The sequence below is a fragment of the Humulus lupulus genome, chromosome 3 (genome assembly GCF_963169125.1).
Source record: "Humulus lupulus chromosome 3, drHumLupu1.1, whole genome shotgun sequence".
NCBI lineage: Eukaryota > Viridiplantae > Streptophyta > Magnoliopsida > Rosales > Cannabaceae > Humulus > Humulus lupulus.
Genome location: NC_084795.1, coordinates 20,510,745 through 20,534,123, shown reverse-complemented (window position 1 = coordinate 20,534,123; position 23,379 = coordinate 20,510,745). Strand labels below are relative to the sequence as shown.

At 30.6% G+C, this 23,379-nt stretch overlaps 1 long non-coding RNA gene across 1 annotated transcript; it reads left to right on the top strand.

Moving 5' to 3' along the window:
• The first annotated feature begins 7,448 nt into the window (after positions 1–7,448).
• Positions 7,449–7,722, top strand: LOC133820988 (uncharacterized). Its single transcript, XR_009887252.1, has 2 exons — positions 7,449–7,514; positions 7,598–7,722. It is a non-coding gene; the product is annotated as an uncharacterized LOC133820988 (long non-coding RNA).
• Positions 7,723–23,379: the final 15,657 nt, after the last annotated feature.

Below are 23,379 nucleotides of genomic sequence, written 5' to 3'. Positions count from 1 at the left end.
CTCCTCCAGCATAAATTCAAACACTTTTGAATTCTTTTCCTTTCAGCCATTCAAACTCCTCCATAAGTCCAGCATCTTTTGAACGAGTCTTCAGCCTCTGCTGAACGATTATTCAAATGATTTTCACCTAAAAAGCCATTATTTTTATTCAAGTAAAATCAAGATACTTTCATTCCCAAACTCTATAAATAGGACCTAGTACCCAACCATTATTCACCTTTTGCTCTAAGTTCAGAAGCTGCTAGTGTTAAGTGAGTGTGAGAGTGTAAACACCTGGTTTGGGAAAATCATAAGCTTATTAAACACTTTGGGAAGTGAGGTTCTATAGTATTTCGGTTAAGGTGTAGATTGGTCTTTCAAGTCTTTGAGGTAACCAAAACTCTAGTTCATTTCTGTATTATGTTATTTTCTTTCTCATAGTCTTCTACTCAATCTCTAACCTTAATCTTCATTTTGGTTAAGGAATCTAAGTTCTTGAGCACATAAGTTTTGGTAAGTATAACTTTCAATGGTTTAGTCTTTCCATCCCTTTCATTTCATCTCCTTTCTTCTTTAGACTCACTCTTTCTAATGGTTATTAGGAGTGTTCCAAAAGGTCCCAACTCAGTCCACATATCCCGGTAACTTTGGTAAGGAAAATAGGCTAGAATCTATATGTTTATGTTTATGTTATTTTATGTGTTATGTTATGAAACATGCTATGAATATGTTATGAATGTGTATGTTTGTAGGCTTGGGCTTATGCCCTATTTGACTAACAAGACCCCAAAAAGATTATGGGCATATGCCTACTTAGCTAGTAGGACCCCACTAATCTCATGGGCATAAGCTTGTTTAGTCTATGGGACCCCAAGTAATAATGGCCATTATAATAAGTGTATGTATTATGTGTTATGATATGTCTTTACGTTTATTATGAAGTTTATGTTTATGACTATGTGTTAGATTTTCCTTGCTGGGCATTAGGCTCATTTCTTTCTGTTTTATGTGCAGGAAAATAAGCTTTAGAGGCGGTAAGATTCGTGACGCTTAGAGGATGTGTATCGATGGTGAATGGAGTCAAGGGGCCGAGCGTTATTCGATTCGAGGATGTAGTCTTGTTTATGTTTTTTTATGGTTTTAAATGTATTTTCCGCATTTTCTATGTAATTCTTTTTACTTTAAGTTATTTTTGTTTTAAAGACAATGGGTACCCATATCCTACTTATTTTTATGAAAGTAACCTTTGTTTCTACAAGTTTATAATAAATTATGGTATTTTCGCAAATGTATGTTTTAGTAAGAATTTGTATGTATAGTTCGATAATGGTCCAAGAGTCTAGATTAGTGGGTCATTACACACATAAAGAAAAATCGACTATAAATATCCTAACTAAATCAATAATAAAATATAACTTAAAAAAGCAAACAATTTTAATATATACATATTTAACCAATTAAACCAAAAATTTTAAAATAAATTTAAAAAGTTAACAAAATATAAAAAAAAATTACTAATAATAATCAAACTAAATAATTAATAAAATGAAACTTGTACAAAATATATACATTAATATATATAAGTAAATTCGAAATTAAATTAATTTTTTAAAAAAAAGTTAATAAAAAATAAATATATTATAATAAAAAAATTCTAAAAAATAAAATATTAAAATGCAAATTTTAAACCTAAAACAACTTCATAATCATTAATATAAAACTATCTAAAAATTAAAAATCCGAAATATAGTCAATTTATAAAAAAAAGCACAAAAATTAAATTTAAATCATAAAAATTAAGAAAATTACACTTACTTGTGTTAATTGAGCAATGTGAGTTCTTGAAGTAGAAAACCCAAAAAAAACCAAGAAAGTTTATGGGTTTTCAAACTACAATCTTCAAAAATACAAAATCTATACAAAAAATTCAAAAAAAAGATCTATATATAAGTTACATAAACGTATATAAATCATTATTTTTACATTAAAATTGATAAAAATGTACCTAAGTGAGCAAATGTGCAAGGAGGCAGTGCTTGTTTTTCTGGTTTTTCACATTTTTTTCGTTTCAGAAACATTAGGTAAATGGGGTCTCTGTCTTGGGGACGATGGAGTTTATTATGTATACGGGGCGTTTGCGTCAGTGCCACACTGACGCAAACGGGCCGTTAACAGCGTCAGTGGGGCACTGACGCAAACGGTTCATAGTGAAACACGCATTTCACTTAGGCGTTTGCATCAGTGCCCCACTGACGCAAACAGGCTGTTACCGTCAGTGCCCCACTGACGTTGTTAACGGCCCGTTTGCGTCAGTGGGGCACTGACGCAAATGCCCCCATTAAACAGCGTCAGTGTATGTTATGATGCAATTGCCCCATCATTTGTGGCAGTGTCTAACTGTCACCAATGCTAATTTTTTGTCAACAGCGTCAGTCAACTACGTTGACTGACACAATTGCCCTTTTTTGTAGTAGTGTCAGGATGTAGTAGCGCTGATTAGAAAGTGTATGCTCGCTGCTCAAGTCGTTAGAAAAGTTATGCGGATGCCAAGCAACGTGATGTAGAATTCAAAGTCGGAGATCAATTTTTCTTAAGGATATCTCCTATGAAAGGTGTGAAGCGATTTGGGTAGAAAGGCAAGCTTAGTCTCAGGTTTATAGGTCCTTTTGAGATATTGGACAAAGTGGGAGCAGTTGCATATAGATTAGCCCTACCGCCAGCTCTAGCAGATAGTCACAATGTGTTCCACATCTTGATGTTGCGTAGAAATGTGTTAGACCCATCTCACGTCCTCAAATATGATATGATAGCACTCCAGAAAGACTTGAGTTATGAGGAATGACTAGCTAGCATCCTAGATAGAAGGATGAAAAAATTACGGTCTAAGAGTTTTCTGATAGTCAAGGTCCTATAGAGTAATAGTTCTGAACGGGAGGTAACGTGGGAGTTGGAGGAAGACTTGTTAACCCGGTATCCGAAATTGTTTGATAAGTAAATTTCGGGGACGAAATTCTTTTTAGTGGGGGAGAATTGTAGAGTCCCAGAATATTTGATTTAACTAGTTAGATAGTAGTAGCAGTATTAGTTTGTAGTAGTAGTTAGTATTAGTTTATAGTATGTTAGATTCCGTGGATTTTGGTTCAAGTCGGGACTTAGTTAGAAACTCATAGCAATAGTTATGAATTTTATAAGTTTAACCTATAGTTTAAGAATATTAATTATAACATAAGGTTTGATTAATATTGTTGGTCCTAGGTGTATTATTTATTATAACCTAAGGTTTAGATAGAGCCAATAAGAATATGACACTTGTCATAATCATGATTATTAGGGAATTAGAGTTTGTTATTTTATGGTTAGTTAAGAAATTTGTGGATTAGGTTGTTATTTAGATAATTAAATAGATTTTTTCGTCACTTTAGGGTACTATAACTTCTGACCTATTTTTGACCCAGTTATATTATGAATTTCAAACAATAGTCTTGAAAGTTGTAAATAATTTAATTAGCTTTCTAATGGTATAAAGATAGTCTAAATCGGAGTTCTACAGCTCCAGTTATGTTGATTTGACTACATGTGAGTTTAGAGTTATAAGATTTAGGAAGTTAGAAGTTAGGATTCTATTTTTTTTTTTAATTTTTAAAACAAGCTTTGACTCCTTAGACTTCCCTCTGAACGATTTGATCGAGTCCTAAGCCTTTGATTGAAGAATATTCAAATATTTTCAATTAAATTCATTATTTTTATTCAAAGCCAAAAAGAAGATCTTTATTCCCGGAACTATATAAATAGGACTTAGAACCCAGCTATTCTCCTCACTCTTCTGCTGTGACCAGACTCCAAGGTGCTAGTACTACCATAGAGTGATAAACACTTGAGTTGGGAAAAAGCTTTTCCATTCCTAAGCTTTATAAAATACTTGGGAAGTGAGGTTTAGTGTATTTCGTTATTGGAGTTAGACCAATTCATAAGGTCAAATAAGGTACTCTTATTCTTTAAGTCCAATTCTTTAAAACTCTTTAGTTCCTTTTATTCAGACCCTAACTGTCGTTATTGGTTCTTGATTAGGTTCTTGAAACTTAAGTTCTTTCTTGGTAAGTTTCTTCTTGATGGTTTAGTTTCCACATTCATTCTTTATTCTTTAGAAATACTCACCATTTGTATTGTTGGTTTTAGGAGTGTTCCAAATCCCGTCCTTGTTCTCATATCCCAGTATTGGTAAGGAAAATAGGATAGATTTTATGTGCTTATATGTTATGTTGTGTTTATGTGTTATGTTATGTTATGTTATGATATGTTATGTTATGTTATGTTATATGTTTATGCTATGATATGTTTTAGTTATTGGGTATATGTTTTGTTTGACAACAAGCATATAATTTGTTTAGATAACAAATAACTTGTTTAGATAACAAGTCCCAATAGTATAATCCTTAGGCATATGATTTGTTTAGATAACAAGCTCCATAAATTTATATGACTTGTTTAGATAACTAGCCTTGTAGAATTATGGGCATATAATTGCCTAGCTAGCAAGTCCCAAGATGTATGATGGCCATTGTAATAGATGTTTTTGTAGCCATATGTTTTATAGTGTATGCTTATGATAAATGATATATGTTTTAGATAGTCTTATGTTCTTTTATAGTATTTGATGTAGTCTTATGCTTATGTTTACGATGTATGTTTTGTTTTTAGTAGATTTTCCTTGCTGGGCATTAGGCTCATTCCTTTATTTTAGTGTGATGCAAGAAAATGATTATGGAGGCGGAATGATTCTTGGTAGCATGACATGTTGAGGATAAATGGAATGGATGGGCTGTGTATCGATCGAGGATGACATTTATTTTAGTCTTTTGTAATTTCGCATTCAATTTTTTTTTTGAACTTGTTTTTAAAGATATGTTTTATGTTTTGTAAACAATGGGATTCGATACCATATCACATTTTATTTTACATTTTTAATAAAGACATGATATTTCTTATATTTCGGGTTTTCAATAAAGGCATGTTATTTCTTATGTTTGTATCCAAATAGTAGCTATGTCTAGTAATTTTAATGGTTCAAGGTCTTAATGATAGTTGGTTCATTATAAGTAGTTAGATTTTGACTTGTATCATGTACCCTTAATGTATCCATATACAATATAAGCTCTTATAGGGAAAATCTCTCTGACTGGTTCTAGTGCATATGTGCTCATCTACTTGTATATTGCCAACTTATCTTTTTGTTCTGTATTTTCTATGTGATTTCTTCTTGAAACAAATAAAGCACGGGGGCAGCACAAATTTCTTCACAGCTAGTGAGCACAACAATTATTATTTTGACGTGAATGCTGATTGTTTTGAAGAGGCTGTGGACAGGTTGATGCTACAATCATTTTCATTTTGTCAATATTGTAGTGCACCCATGATATTAGATTAGATTGGTTTAATTGTAGTTAACAGTCAACTTATTTGTTTTACCAATTGTAACAGAGTTTGTTATGGTCTATTTTAGTTAGACCTCTTGCCTTGTATCTCGGCAATATATATAGCCTCATGATTGTAATTCGATGATTATCAAGAAATAAACTGATTTTCCTTTCTCAATGCTTGTCCAGCTAATACATGATATTAGTGATCTAGAAGTATCTCTGTTTTTATGTTCAGATTTGCTCAGTTCTTTATCAAACCTCTGATGTTTGCTGATGCTACAACAAGCGAAATCAAAGTTGTTGATTTGGGTTAGCTTTTATGTTCTGATCAATGTCGATCTTTTATTTCCTTTTGTTGATTAATTTTCTCTTCTTTTTTGGTTTGCTTGTTTGTTTTGTTTTGATTTTGTTTTAAGGTATAAGCAATTGTCATATATGATGACTAACAGACAATTAAATAATTTATGTGCTACTTCTTTATGTTTTAAAGAACATACAAATCGAGCGACATATTATATAAACCACACATCAACTTGGCTAAATAAAGACCTTGTTGTTCAAGACCCAACATTCGAGGTGATTCATCAAGCAATAACTATTACTTTTCATGTTAAGAGATGTGCATGATTTCTAATAGTACTAGAAAAATTTGCTAAACAAGACATGTAGTGCATGTACACATAGGAAATATATGTTCTCATTTGATTTTACAATTTGGTAATGATGTTATGTTAATCTTTTCTTTACCTTGTTTTCGGCTTCTGCTTAGCTCCAAGGATGAAGCTTTGGCCAACAAATTAAACTGAACTATGCATGAGTTATTGAATGTTGTGAACTAAACTGGGGAAACCTTCATTTATCACACTGTATGCTCACGTCACTTAGCCAATATAGTTCATAAATTTTGATAATGAAATGATCACTTGACTGCCTTGTGTTGCTTCTTTCTATAGTTCAAAAAGACTTGTGTTTATTTTGGAGAATATAATTTAAAAATTATTTTTTTCCTAAACTTAATGCTTTGCACATCAAATAATATAGAAACATTTTAAGAAAAAAATATAATATATTTTTTATTATTCTTATTTGTTATTTTCTACTAATTAACATAACTCTAAAAGTATACTTGACTGTTACTAAACTAAGATTGACGTGTATGTTATGGTAGTTTGTTCTATTTATATGATTAAAATCCTTTTTCTTATCTTGTTTAGATAGTGGAAGCTTGTTTACATTGATTGCACGAGACATTTTAGTTACAAGAGCTCCACATGTAAATCACGTTTTGCTGCTCATTTTTTAGAGAAATGTTTTTATTGTCTTAGCTTAAAAATATTTAATTATTTGAGTAATATCTTGTTGTTTATATTTTCCTTAAAATTTGAGTTATATTTTTGTCTGTGTATTTCCCTATCAATATTTGATTCTTAGTCTATATTTATTCTTTATTGTTTATGATGAAATGACTCAATTATTATAAGCCTAAAACATTACAACATCAACATATTCATGTTCTCTACACACCAATTTCCATACAAATACTCTCTAGACTTAATATAGTCAAATTTAATAACTTTGTTTCTTGTTTTTAGTATTGAAAATACATCATACGTATGTTGACACTACAAGAAAAATAGTTTTTAGAGGCAGAAATATTACCGGCGGACTAACTCCGCCGGTAATGTGAAGAATATTAGCGGTGGAGTACTGGGTCCGCCGCTAATACAAATGCCGGAGACTGATTTCAAATTTAATATCAGCGAGTATTTTACCGGCGGGTCCCGCCGGTATGTTATATTACCGGCGGAGTAATACCGGCGGGTCCGCCGGTATGTTGTATTACCGGCGGGATAATACCGGCGGATTCCGCCGGTGAAATTGTATTACCGGCGGAGCCGCCGGTGATGTTTTATTACCGGCGGGTAATACTGTTATAATTTCTGTAAAGATTTTTCCCCACCCCATTGTCTCCCTCACCCGTTTTCTCTCCCTCATTCAAACATTTTTTTTGCTCATATCGTCTCAATCCCACGAGCCACCACATCTCACCCACCGGCCGCCGCACAGCCTCGCGGTCACTGCCTCACCATCTCAGTTCAGATTTTATCTTCTTTTCAGGTATGTATTCTTTTTCGCATACCTAATGTCGAGTAGTTTCTGGAATCAAAGGGTACTGTTGCTCATTTCTTGTGCTTTATCAGGTTTGTTTGGTCGTTTTCCGAATTGGGTCTGTCAATTTTTAGGGGAAGCATTACTCTGCGAACGGTGTTGTTCATTCTTGCTCGTTTCTGAGGGGAAGTTGTTTTCTTCTCATTTGTACTGGTAATTTTTTATGTTCTTCAAAATTTTGTTTTCTACTTTATTGATCATGATCTTCTTTTCATTTATTAATTGTTTTTTGTTAATAAATCTCTCTACAATTTGACATGTGTGCTTAATTTAATTTAAAAAATAAAGGTAGTCCTGTATGAGCAACTTCTTACGCATATATATATATATATATATATATATAGAAATAGAAGCAACTTGCTGATTTGATGAAATTAAAAAGAAAGAAAAAAGCTCAAAACCTATCATATAATACAATTAATTAATATTGTATATTTCATGTAAAATAATACATGTATACATTATATATAATATTAATGAACTTGATGAAATCAACAAACAAGTTAAATTAATGAAATTGTCAGCTAGGGAGTAGTCAAAACATTGGTAAAGAAAAATCATGTAGAAAGAACTACATAAGTACAGCCATATTTTACTTGCTAAGAAAGGTCATCTATTATTTACTTGCTAAGAAAAATGCCTTTATCAGTTTTCAAAAACAAATACAGCCATATTTTACTTCATCTAATTGATTATTTCATTTAATTTTTCTTTCCCAGTTATATTTAAGAGCCCACCATTACACATCAACCATTTTTTTTAATTTGAGCAGAATACCTCATTTGAACATATATGTTCGGTAAAATTTAAGAAAAGAATTAAAAAAAAAACATTTTTAATTATTTATGGATTTATCAAAATTGATTGTGTGTATGTATTTTTATTTCAGACTTGGATCGTTTACAGTGTTGGGGTTTGAAAGTTTTACAGTGTTGGGGTTTGAAGGTTCTTTGAGGTTTTTGGCAAGTATGTATCTTTGTTTACTCTGTTTGGATAAATAGTCTGTTTGTCTATTTACTCTTTTTGTTTACTCTGTTTGTTTGTTTATTCTATTTTTTATAAAATAAATTATTTTATAGTATTTGACTGGGATTTTTATAAAAAAAAAAAAAAGCATTGATAATATGTTTTTTATACAATTTATAGTTCGTGCTTTGCCGCTGTTTATTCTGCTAAGCTTGATAATGACATGAATATATTAATGGTTAATTATTATGAATGAAAGAGAAACTTGATAATGATGTTTTAGTCTTTTAGATTTGCATATATAAGCTTGATAATATTCTCAGACACTCAACCATTTGAGATAGCCTAACTTGTAGAATAAAACTCTTTTTTAATAATGTACAAATAATTTAAAATTTTGTAGGAAATAACTCAAAATTGATATCAACAAAAAATAAAACTAAAATTTTCGAAGTTAACAACACACAATTTTGAAAAAGGTGGAATATAAAATTTTCTTTAAATAATAAATTATTGATGTTACTTAAATAGTTAATATTATTAATTATTTAATTTAATAATTAATGTTACATAATTAATAATATTAACTATTATTAAATTATTTTAATATAGAAATTGAAAATTTTATTTAATAAAAGTTTTTACAATTAATAATGATTAATTAAAAATTACTACATATATTATAATAATTTATTTTTTATTAAATAACATTATCTAATTGAATAATTTTATCTAATTTAATACAAATCTTAAAAATTAATAATGATCACTTAAATAGTTAATATTATTAATTATTTAATTTAATAATTAATGTTACATAATTAATAATATTAACTATTATTAAATTATTTTAATATAGAAATTGAAAATTTTATTTAATAAAAGTTTTTACAATTAATAATGATTAATTAAAAATTACTCCATATATTATAATAATTTATTTTTTATTAAATAACATTATCTAATTGAATAATTTTATCTAATTTAATACAAATCTTAAAAATTAATAATGATCACTTAAATAGTTAATATTATTAATTATTTAATTTAATAATTAATGTTACATAATTAATAATATTAACTATTATTAAATTATTTTAATATAGAAATTGAAAATTTTATAGTAATAAAATTTTTTACAATTAATAATGATTAATTAAAAATTACTACATATCTTATAAAAATTTATTTTTTAATTTTTTAATTAATTAAATAATAAAATTTTGATTCAACATTATTTAATTAAATAATTTAATTTAATAAGTCTTTAAAATTAATAATGATTAATTAAATAAATAAGAAATTATTTTAATTTATTTATTGAATATTATTATCTGATATTAACTATTATTAAATTATTTGAATATAGAAATTGAAAATTTTATTTAATAAAAGTTTTTACAAGTAATAATGATTAATTAAAAATTACTACATATCTTATAATAATTTATTTTTTATTAAATAACATTATCTAATTGAATAATTTTATCTAATTTAATACAAATCTTAAAAATTAATAATGATTAATTAAATAGTTAATATTATTAATTATTTAATTTAATAATTAATGTTGCAGAAAAAATAAATTATTAAAAATTACTATCTTATAATAATTTATTTTTTCTGTCCCGGTATGCTTATGATTGATGGTTGTTGACCACAACCATCAATTATAGGGATATCGACACAGAAATGATAAGTTTAAAGTATTAACAATAAAATAATGAATGAATTGTTTTTTTTAATTTGAATAACATTTTCTAATAAAACATCATAAAATAACATAAAATATTATAATATTGCATAAGATTTAAAAAATGATAACAAATTTTTTTGTTATCCATTCCTTTTCACATTACTAAAACTCACAGATTCTTGTAACACTCTAGATGGCGATTGACAAGACTTGGACAACATTGAGAAATCGTGCTTGTCAAGAATATTGGAATGGTCTACAATCATTTTTGAGGATGGCCTCGGAATATAAGGATTCTGATGGAAGAATTAGGTGTCCGTGTGTCAGATGCATAAATAATAGGCTTGAAATTTTACCTGTTGTCGAAGCACATGTATTCGATTGGGGGTTTTATCAAGGTTATGAGAGGTGGATTTATCATGGGGAAGCAGAACTAGATGTTGTTGATGTAGTTGATGATGATGAAGTTGACGAGATGATTCCCATAGTGGAGGACTTCCTCTTACCGACAACTGAGCAAGTAGACAATAGTGGCGCAAGTCAATATTACGACGAGTTATTTGAGGAGGTTGAAGCTGAGTTGTATCCTGGTTGTGATTGGATTTCTTCCCTTAACTTCTTAGCTAAGCTATTACATTTGAAAGTTAGAGGGAAGATTCCTAACAACATATTTGATGAATTATTGAAGTTGTTAAAGATTTCCTTTCCGAAGGAAAATAAAATTCCATCAACGTACTACGAGGCTAAAAAGAGATTGAAGAAATTAGGGTTGAGATACGAGTCGATTCATGTGTGTCAATATGATTGCTGTTTATTTTACAAAGAGCATGCAAACAAAGAGGAATGTCCAGTTTGTGGAACTAGTCGATGAGTGACTTTTGAAAAAACTAAAGGAAAAAAGGTGCCGCATAAGGTGATGCGTTACTTTCCATTGACACCCCGGTTGAAAAGACTATACAGCTCAAGGCTTACAGCGAAGGACATGCTATGGCACCACACTGGGAAATCGAAAGATGATGGAGTGATGCGACACCCGGTGGATGGGACGGCGTGGAAGAACTTTGACGTCAATCATCCTGGATTTGCAAGTGATCCTAGGAATGTTCGTTTAGGCTTAGCTGCTGATGGATTTAATCCATTTGGCAACATGAACCTGGCATACAGCATGTGGCCTGTGGTGTTGGCGAACTATAATCTTCCACCTTGGTTATGTATGAAAGACAACAATTTGATGATGACCATCCTTATTCCTGGTCCAAAATCACCGGGTAAGGACATAGATGTATTTCTAAGACCATTGGTGGATGAGTTGAAGGAGTTGTGGGCTAACGGAGTTGTTACGAGAGATAGTACGACCAACACTATGTTCAAGCTGCGCGCAGCTCTTTTATGGACAGTCAATGATTTTCCAGCTCGAAGTAGTTTGTCTGGATGGAGTGGTCAGGGATACAAAGCTTGTCCTACATGTAATGAAGACACATCTTCCATTCAAGTGATCGGTAAGACATCGTATGTTGGTCACAGAAGATTCTTGCCTAGTACACATCGAATGAGAAGGAACACTGAGTTCGATGGACAAATTGAGAGAAGACGTCCTCCGAAATGATTTACTTGTGAGGAAATATTAGAACAAGTGAACAACCTTCCACCCTAAGTTCCTGGAAAACACTTGCAGTTTAAAGGTGTCAAACGTAGAAGAGTTGCGGAAGATAGAAATTGGAGGAAAAAAAGCATCTTCTACGAGCTTGATTATTGGAGTACAAACATTTTAAAACATAACATTGATGCCATGCATGTCGAAAAAAATGTGTGTGATAGTCTCCTCGGCACAATCTTGGACAATGATAAGTCTAAGGACACCACTAATGCAAGATATGATTTGAAGAAGATGGGAGTAAGGGAATCATTGTGGATTTATGAAGATGAGAGTGGAAAGTTGATGAAGCCGCATGCTTCTTACGTGTTAACTCCTGATCAGAGACAACAATTTTGTCAATTTATTAAAGAAGTGAAATTTCCAGATGGCTTTTGTTCAAATTTGAAGAAAAAAGTAATAGAGAATGAAACAAATATCATTGGGTTGAAATCCCACGATTGTCATGTTATAATGCAACGATTATTGTCTGTGGGTGTTCGTAAGTTTCTCCCAAAAGATATATCGACCACAATTTCTGAACTATGTAGTTTTTTCAGGCAACTATGTTCGAGGACTATAAATGTTACAGATATGGAGGAAGCACAAAAAGACCTTGTTCTGATATTGTGCAAGATGGAGTTGATCTTTCCTCCGGCTTTTTTTGATATAATGATTCACTTGGTCTTACATTTGCCTGAAGAAGCAATTTTGGGTGGACCGGTATTTATGAGATGGATGTATCCTTTTGAAAGGTACATGTAAAAATTGAAGAACTACGTGGGAAATAAAGCTCGTCCTGAAGGGTCAATAGCTGAAGGCTATGTCGCTGATGAGGCTATGACATTTTGTTCGATGTATTTCAAAGGGGTTGAAACTAAATTTAATCGTCTTGATCGCAATAAAGATGAGGTGTATGTCCCACGACACCTTACTGTGTTTCAATCTCAATGTCGTCCCCTAACAAAGGGATCTCTCAAGCCTCTAGATCTTGCGACTCGTGAAATGGCTGAATGGTTCATCATTAACAATTCACCTGAAATTCAGGGTTACTTAGAGTAAGTTTATTCCCTTTAAAGTGAAATTTATGTTTATTCCAAATTATTTTATCTAATAGTCAAAGCATTCAAATTTAAAGCGAACACCTAGTAGAGATCAAACTGAAATTCCCAGATGGTGATCATAATCTTTTACAGAAGAAAAATTTTCGCCAGTGGTTTCATAAGAAGGTAAAATTGAGATTATTTTTAAACATTTATTATTGTAATGATATTTTTATCATTCTAATATAAGTTTATTAATTTATTTAGATATATGACTTGCACAAACAAGGATCTTTAGAGAATGGTGATGAGTTGCTAGCTTTAGCATCTGGGTCAGATCACTTGGCAACATACTACGAAGGTTGTATAGTTAACGGTGTTCGATTTATCGCTTATGACCGAGATCAAAAGCGCACCACACAAAATAGTGGAGTGTCTGTTGCGGGAACTGAAGGTTTTAACTATTATGGCACGCTTCAATATGTACTGGTCTTATCTTTCACTGGTGCATATTCAGTTGCATTGTTTAGGTGTAAATGGTTTAACACTGATCCAAGCAAGAAGAAAACAATCACTGAAAATAATATCACCAGTATAAACGTCAGTAGCGAATGGTACAAAGATGAGCCTTATATACTTGCTAGCCAAGCTAAGCAAGTATTCTATCTCAATGATCTACTTAGAGGCCGACACTGGAAAATTGTTGAGGATGTCAATCACCGTCAAATTTGGGACATCAAGGACGATGAAGCTGATGCAGATGTTGATGTTGTACATGACATAAACTCATCAAATTTTGTGTTGACCGTGGATCTCGGTCAGTTGGTTATGGAATCTCATGAACCTGCAACATATATTGGCACTATACAAAATTCACCTGCTGATCAATTAGATGAAAATTTTATAAATGACGACTTAGGCGAAGAAGAAGAAGTCCATGAAGAAGATGAATTGCTAGTTGATATTTGTGAAGATGATGTTAATCATGTGTCTCCGATTGATGTTAATTTAATTAATGATGAAAGTGATAGTGATTATTCTACTTAGTTTTTATATTTTTGTAATAATGACAATTGTTTAAAATATAATATATGAGACTTGTAATCATGATGTTCATTTCCATTGGTGATATTTGATACTAACTAACAATTTAATACTAACTAATCATTTTTGTTCCTAAGTACAATGTCAGCAGATATAGCCACCTCTCATGGCGGAGATGGTGGAGGTCTAGACCCGCCAGATCCTAGTAGAGTACCGTCTTCCTGCGAGTCAGGTTAATAATAATTTTCAAATTTTGCTCATAGCTTGAAAGTCAAGCTCAACGAATGTTTAAATATAATATTAATATTTCACATTTTGGTTATTCTTGAAAATGTGGATAGCTGAAGTGCCGAGAAGAAAGGGTCGTGGCCTGGCTAATTCGAAGCCACTTGAAATTCGACGGCGAAATGCCGGGAAACCACTAGATCTTCAGCTTGATCCTAGGACGGACCAAGTGGTTGGCTTGGAGGACCAAGCTTTTGTCCGCGAGATAGGCCTCCAAGTCACTTTGTCGTTGCCAGGACATTACTTGGATTTCGCTGATGTACCTCAACAATTTAAGGAACAAGTTGTACAAAGGATGAAGGTACAAATTTAGAACAAGTTTTGTTGTATAATTTTTTTATTAAAATCATTTACAAACTAGACTAACGTGTTATTTTTAATGTAGTATTTTTATAATGTTAATGGTCATCCAGAACCTGAGAGAGTTATGAAAACTATCTACACAGAGATGCGCAAAAGATATTCTGAGAGAAAGAACATCAGACATACTCATTTCAAAAAATATTACTCTAATCCGGAAGATTTGCAGAGTGTTTTAGTTGCCCCACCTGACCATTGCTCCAAGGAGAGTTGGAAAGATATTGTTCAGTTGTTTTTGAGCCCAAAATTTATCGCGCGATCCAACCAAAACAAGAAAAACAGAAAAGAAATGAAGTATACATCGACGCAAGGCACAAAATCGATGGCGACTAAGCGTCACCAATTTGTAAGTAAAAATATTAATTTAATTTAACAAAATTTTACATTCTAACTTCCTATCTCTAAATTTGTATAGGCGAACCCTGATGAACATGTTATTGATACTTGGAAAGATAGCCATTTGAGAAAATCGACAAAAGTTTTTGTCAACGACACAGCTCGAGAAACTTTTGTAAGTTTATACTTTTGTGTTATTATTTTCATTAAACTATGTTACTGATGTGTTTCTAACACTTTTTATGAACAGGAAAAAATGACGGAAGAGCTTGAGAGGGCACGACTTCAAAGCCAGTCTCAAGGACCGACGGAGGGATCTGAAACTGGATCTGCTGCTGAATCCTCGTCGATCGATCAGTACGAGATTATGAGTAAAGTACTTGGGGAGAGGTCTGACTTTCAAAGAGGAGTAGGTTACAGCAAAGGCAAAGGGAAAAAATCAGCTTCTAGCTCCACAAGTCAAAGTCAGTCACAGGCCCAACCTCGGGAAGACATTGCTACTATGGCAGAAATAATTAAGTCAATGCGTGAAGAGATCCGGATGTTGAAATCTCAACAAGGTCCATCTGGTAATCCTCAGCATACCAGTACAGAAACTGAGTCGCGGTTTGAAAGCCTTCTCCAACGATATTTACCATCACAACCTGAAGGTGGTATATCTTCTCAAAGTCCACCTCCTTGGTCGATGCCACAACAACAACAACAACAACAACAACAACAACATGTGTATCCACCTCAACAGAATTATCCAAACACGTACGGACGTTCCTCCCAGTCCCCTCCTTTATATTACCCCGACGTCGCTACCGGATCTCAGACATCACATCCTAGGCGTCGTGACTTCGGGGATTCATTGCAGCAGCAACATCCACAGCAGATGTATGGTCAATTTGTGAGTCCGTCGCAGCAGCAGAGGTATGGTCAGTTTGAGAGTTTTTTGCATCAGTCTCCCTCGCCGCGACCACATGCTCGACAATTTAGATCATCTTCGCAGCATCACTCTACACAAGCACCACAGTTTGCTTCACCACCGTTGCCGCGCCCTAATACTAGTGATCAAGATATTGATCTTAATGAGTATTTTACACCAAGTTGGCCTGATCAAAACAATAATAATTAGATTATGTTTTTTAATTATATTAAGACAATTGAAATTTTATTATGTTTATGTTATAATTACTTTATATGTAATTAAAATGAGACAATTTGTATTTTCTTATTTTAATTTTATGATTAATTACAATGTTAGTTTTGTTTGATGAATATTAATTGTGTTATTAATTATAATATATGTTAAATATTATTATTTTTAAATAAGTATTATATGTATATTTATTAAAAAATAAAATAAAATTAATTGTTTTATTTTAATATTAGTATTTTAATACCGGCGGATTAATACCGGCGGAACCCGCCGGTAATAAACCAGTCAAAAACGGTGTCAGCGTTGCACATCACCGGCGGACTCCCGCCTCTATTAATCCGCCGGTAATAGTGAAATACCGGCGGGTGGTGTCAAACGGTCGGTAATGGTGATAATACCGACCGTTTATTAATGGCGGGACTTTACCGGCGGATCTCCGCCGGTAATAACAAATACCGGCGGATATACCATGTATTACCGGCGGGCTCCTCCGCGCGGTAATAGTGATTTTTGTTGTTGTGTGACTTTACGAAATGAGCATCCCCAACAAGTATTGTCTGATAAGGATATCATGGAGCGTGTTCTTGGGCGGAATTATGTTCGCCTACGAGGGTGGGGGCGCTCACTTGCTTTCACAACCACAACTTCTGATACTGATTCAAGTGGTTGCAAACGTCCAATGTATGATGAGTTACATAAGCAACTTCAAGAGATTTTGAAGAATCTTAATGAGTTTCGATATGTGCTAATAGAAAACAATCTCATGCAACCTTCAAGACATTGCACGTCTGTGTGATCTGAATTCAGATCATTCTTATACACATGGTTTTCCCTCTCAAGAGTTTTCAGAGTATTATGATGACTTGTAGTATGAGTTTTGGAGACTACTAGATAGGACACTTGGTATATACATGTGGTCTAGATATTGTTGTGACACTTAGTATATTTGTTTTGGAGACTGTAATGACTTAGTATTTGTGTTTTATAATTTGATACGAGAGAACTTAGTCTTTGTATTCTACAAGTTACCTTGATGACTTAGTCTATAGATTACTCTTATGACGTGCTTTAGAGATTAATCAGATGAGCCATTTTATAATAAATATTGTTAGCATTTTTTAAAAACAATAAAATATTGTTAGTTCTTTCGATCTATTTCAAAATAATTTTAATATTAAAATTAAATAAAATTCACATAAAAATCTTTTGCTTACACATTTGTTTTTAATTTACACATCTTTTCACTTACACATAATTTAAGTTTTATTTACATATAAAAATATTTTACGTACACATAATTTATGTTGTAATTACACATAATTCAAGTTTTCCTTACATATAATAAATATTTACTTATACAAAATTATTATACGCGTCATTGTTTTGTTTCGACGCATGACAACATCATTGTGCCACATGGGCGGTATGTCATTTGCCACATCCATAGCCATGTCATTGACACATTATTGTCAAATATCACCACATCATCACCAATTCATTGAGACGTCATTGGCTACGTCATTGCCACATCACCAACCATGCCATAGCCACAAACCACGTCGCATTTTCTAAAGGTTTACTTACTCATATAATTTTATGTGTGAGGAAAATATTTATCTACACAATATTGCTTACAGATCTCTACAGTTATTCTATGTGTAAGAACACATAATTAAATTTTACCTACAAATATATGTGTAAATAAAGACTCAATTTTTTTTATAGTATATAACTATTTAAAGTATCTAATTTAAACATTGTTTTTTGCACTATAAATTAATATAAATTTTTTGAAAAATCATCTAGATACTGAAAACATGAACAGAGTGCACCATGCACCCAAAAATATGGGTTGCACCCTAAAATTTTCCAATATATATATAGTCTGTTTTAGATAAATTACATTATTTATCAATTAGAAATTGAACACAAGCATATTCAAATAATTTTATATAAATACGACAAACGAACTAAAATATATATATATATATATGTGAAGTTATAATATATAATATGGGGACTGGGTGTAGTGTAGTGGTGAAGTGAAAATCACCTTTTGAGTGGGTTTGGGTTGTTAACTGCTTTCCGAAGTCGGTAGCCTTGGCGTGAACCGTATTAAAAAAAAAGAAATCAATTCTGTGGACAAACACAATAATGTTTAAAATTGCCGTACCCAGCCCACTTTACACCCCATAACAAACAACCCCTTATATGATATATAGGGAATTACAAATCTGAGAGGACACACACACCACGTTCACGTGTCTGAGAAATTGTTAGTTGGAAATTAAATGGCAGCTACTCACTTGTCCACGTGGATTGCATGTATAGATCAGTAAATGTCTTCAGTTTAGCTTAGGGCTTAACTCATCCACTCTTAAAAGTATCCTTTTCTCTAGTCCTCGTTTTTTTTTTCTTTGGGTTTGTCATCGTCGTAGGGACTATCTTAAACTTGTTTAGATTGATCATGTATATTTCATACCTTGGAATCACGTTTATATTATTTAATTCCAACATGGCCCATTATGTTTTTGTTAATTATGGTCTCAAAAACTCTTTTAATTGTACTTAGCTTGAGGGATTTACCTCTCTCTGCATCTGATATATATAGCTAAGATCATGCACATTTGCCTTTGCTTGAGTAATTGCTCGATCCCTTCTATAATGAAGTTCTTTGAAAAAAGTTGAAAATATAGTAATTATATTTGTATATGAAATAATATATTCTTGACAAAATTCTATAAAGTTTCTGCCATTCGGCCTAGTACTTTTTTGACAAAATTCGGCCAGGTACTGTGGTATAAATTTGTTGGGGAACAAGTACAGTAGTAGTACTATTCTAGTCCAGTAGTGCCTAGTTCAATCATTTGGGCCATTTCCAACCACAACTATTGTGTGTTAAATAATAAAACCCTAAATAAATTATTAAATTAATTGGACTCTTCTTATAGGTAGCCCTAGCTTATATTTGTTAATTAAGGCCACCATTTAATAATTATATAAATGAGGGGCCATTCAAGCTTCAAAGTTGGTTCAATTCAAACAATGCGTCAAATAATTAGTACTATTATTAGTGACTAAGAGCCATATATATGATGGCGGTATTTGGCCATATAATTTTTTAAATATATATATATAATCAAAAGAAAAGAAAAAATAATAAAAGAGGGGAGTAAAACAAATGCAAAGGAGATGTAAATGTTATTGTTGAAATGAACGAGGGTAAAATAATAATAATAATAATAATAAAGATGGAAGAGAAAAACGACAAATAAATATGGAGGCTCTATCTATGCATGTGTATATCACATGGGACATTTGGATTTCTGAACGTAATTAGTATTGTTGTTGTTGATGATGTAAAAGGCATCCATATCACCATCTCCCTTGCTCTTTTTCTGTCAATTTTCAATTCGAAGATCCACTTCTTAATAATTTCAAACAGGAGGTACCTTCTGGTTCATTCAATTATTAATAATTTTGACAAATTTAAATTAGATTATATTTATTTATTTATTTATTTTGTGTATGAATGAGCGAATAATAATTTGATGAATGAAGGGGGATCCTTCTTTCTAAGTAACTTCTTCTTAACCTAAAATAATGAATTTTCCAGTCTGATAACATATCATCATCATCATCATCATCATCATCATCATCATCATCTCTACACTGAATAGTAGGCCATGCATTCATCATCTTCTTTCTTTCTATTTAAATACCCCTCAAGTCAAAACTAATAAGTTTCTTGGATAGAATGAAAATAAAAGAATAAAAATGAGAAAATGAAGAAGAGAATAGAATGGAATAAAAGAAAAATTAATCTAAACGAAAAAATTGATAAAAAAAATTATTAAATTTATTTTAATCTTGCATTGAAATGATATTTCGTTAAATTTTAAATGTAATAGGCATTCTAGCAAAATGGTAGAAAAATTATTTCATTAGTATGACATTCCAATACTCTAAAATGCAATCAAATATTTCTATTAGTCCCAACCAAACACGAGTTAAGACAATGTCAGCATATTCCTAACGTGAACAATTAGTCATTTTTTTCCGTCACTTTTGCTAGTAGTATGCATTTTCCCCTTCACTTTTGACATTGTCTTCAAATATCCCTTAAATGGCAAAATTAGTATTTGTTTACCCCTAACTACTTCTCTTAATATGAACTTACCCCCAAACTTTTTGTCCGTCATTAAATATCACATGCATGATAAGTTATTTCAATTTTACCCTTAAAGTTTTTTTTATTATAAATTTGATCATGCCGTTGATTTTATTTTTAATTTGGAAAATGTTGATTTCGAAAAAACTCAAAGAATTTCCAAATTTATATAGTTTGGATATGATTTTGTGTTATTTTTTTTTAATAATAAAACTCGATGAAAGTTTGTTAAAATATTTATTTTTTTCCAAAACAAATATATTATTAGTTGATAAAGATAAGAATAAAAAAGAATGATGAAAATAAGAATTCAAAAAAAAAATTAAGCAATTTAAAACTTTTTATATTATTTATTTGGTTATTTATTAATTTAATTTCATAAGGAAAATTATTTATTTATATGATGGTTGATAAAATTATAAATAGTTTAATATATTTTGTATTTTTAATCAATTTTACTTAGTCTTATATTGTTATATAAGTAAATAAATTTTTGCGTAAATATTTTTTAATAGCATGTTTGTTAGGGGTAGAAAAAAATCTTAATATTTAAATAACACTTGAATATAATAAATCATGACAACAAATTAAATTGATAAGAAAAATCTAATTTAAGGGTATATGAAACAATTTTGTGAATTTATGTGATATTTAAATATAGATAAAAAATTTAGGGTGTAAATTTATATTAAGATAAGTAGGTAGGAGGAAAAGAATAAAATTAATCTAAGAGACATTTGAAGTCAATGTCAAAAGTGAGAAAGGGACAAATGCATGCTACATGAAAAAAATGAGGAGGTATCATCTATTAATGCATTCATGTGTTAAAACCTTATTGATTTCTATCTTATATTTTAAAAATATAAAATCTAATTGAATAATGTCAACTTATCAAGCATTTACTGGAGAGTTTACTTAAAACTTCACTTATTAATTTGTTTCTAGTACAAAAGATAGACACTAGCTAGGTAGTTCGTCCAATCAGATACAGCTAATAAATAATAATAAAAAAAAGCATTTTTTTTTTCCTGATCGAGGTGAGATGATGATAATTATAACATAACTCACTTGGCTCACTAAACACAGTACTTTTAGTTTATGTTTGAAGTTTAGATTTTATTACGAAAACAACTTATTTTGACCAAATTATTCTTAATAAGAATGATTAGTCTTTTGATAAATAACTGTATATTTTTTTACACAAATAACCGTATTTTATTTTTAGGAAATAAATAATTTTTTTTATTTATTATATAAACCTAATAATATAGCATAAATACTATACTTGTCATATTGCATGATAAATTAAAAATACAGTCGTCATTCCTTGAAAAAATACAGTAGTTATAGAATTTTTTTCTTAGAGAAAAATGATAATTGTAATTTTTTTATTTAAATTGATTATTTTTTTAATTCTACATGTAGTCGGAAGAAAAACAATTGTTAGTTTTCTTCTAAAAAATCGGTTAGTTTGCAAAAGAAGTAGCCGATCACTTTCTGACTCATATTATATTGATTATTTTGTCAATATGCACACAAAAAGTAGTAGGCGAACAGTAAAAGAGTGAGGACAAAAAGGGCATATACTAATAATGATTTTGTAAAAGAACCACTTTTCCACCCAATTTCTAATTGACTAATAATTTAGAGCACGCACATTTTTTTTAGTACCATAACGATCAATTATACATTTTTACATTCGCAAACTTCTAATTTTTTTTACATGACTATGTTGACTGTACTTACTTCAAAATTACTCAGAATTTATTTAGAAAATTTTAAATAATTTAAAGTAATAAAAATAAAGTATAAATCAATATTTGTGCGTTTAGAATATTGTTTTGGCCCCTTAAATTATTTATATTTTTACGAGAATTGTAAGAGTTTTATTGCGACTATAATAAACATTGTCATGTATAATTGAGATCATAACGTATATACATGTGTAAATGTATACAATTCACAATAATAGTGTAAAAAAATGTATACTACTGTAGTCGTGCTAAATAATTCATACATTTAGATGAATAAAAATTTCTCTGGAAAGGTAATTTGGTAGCAAAAAATTAATGGGATCAAATAATTAAACTAGACAAAAGAAACGTAATCTATTTCATTTCTTTCTAACTGATTTCTTCTAACTAAACACAACAATGAATTTTTGTTCAAAATTTCTCAAAAATTAATAAGATACATTCTGCAACTACATTGTACACTTTCATGTAAAAAAATAGTTATAATTTTTCCATATGAAACGCTTCTACTAATAAGGAAAAAAGTGACACCGCTATCTAAAAAAATTTCTTATATATTAAGAGTTTATTAAGTAGGGGCATAACTATGTGGGAGAAATTACTATTTTGGTACATAAATAAATTATAACCTGTTTTTTTATATAACAATGTACATTATAATTATAGCAAGTATCTTATTAAATTTTTTTTTATAAAATTGAATAATTTATTGTGTTGAAATCATGATTCAAATAGTTTATTTTATATGTATATAAAAAAAATAGATACGAGTATAACTGATTGTTTAAATCATATTTTCAACACGGTAAACTATTCCGATTTTCTCTAAAATTTGTAAGATATCTACTACAACTATAATATATATCATCATATAATAAAATTTAATTTATAATTTCTCCATATTCTAAAAATAAAAATTATCCATATTGATAGAATCAAAAGTGATGTGCAGAATAAAAGGCCCCAATATATAAATAAAACCTATATTGACTGAGTTTTTGCTCTAAAATAGTGGAAAATCTTACGGCAATTCCAATGAGACTGCATCCCAGTAAAATGTTGCTATTTTAACAACATATCAAACCCAATGACAAGCCAAATGTTACCCCATTTTGCAGAAATGTTATAGTTTTACTTTTTAATTTTTATATTAATATTTAAATATAAATTTATGTGTATATTATTTTATTTATAAGATAAATTAATATAGTAAATAGAATATATTTTTGGTGTAAATTTTAATGTTAAGATCGGAATGGAAAAAAAGTAATGCTAAAATTTTATTATTTTCGTATTGATTTAACATCAAAATGGTTTGATGGCCTTAATAGGATCCCATGTCCGTGTGGTTGGGGTTTAGTTTTAAGTACATATACATATGA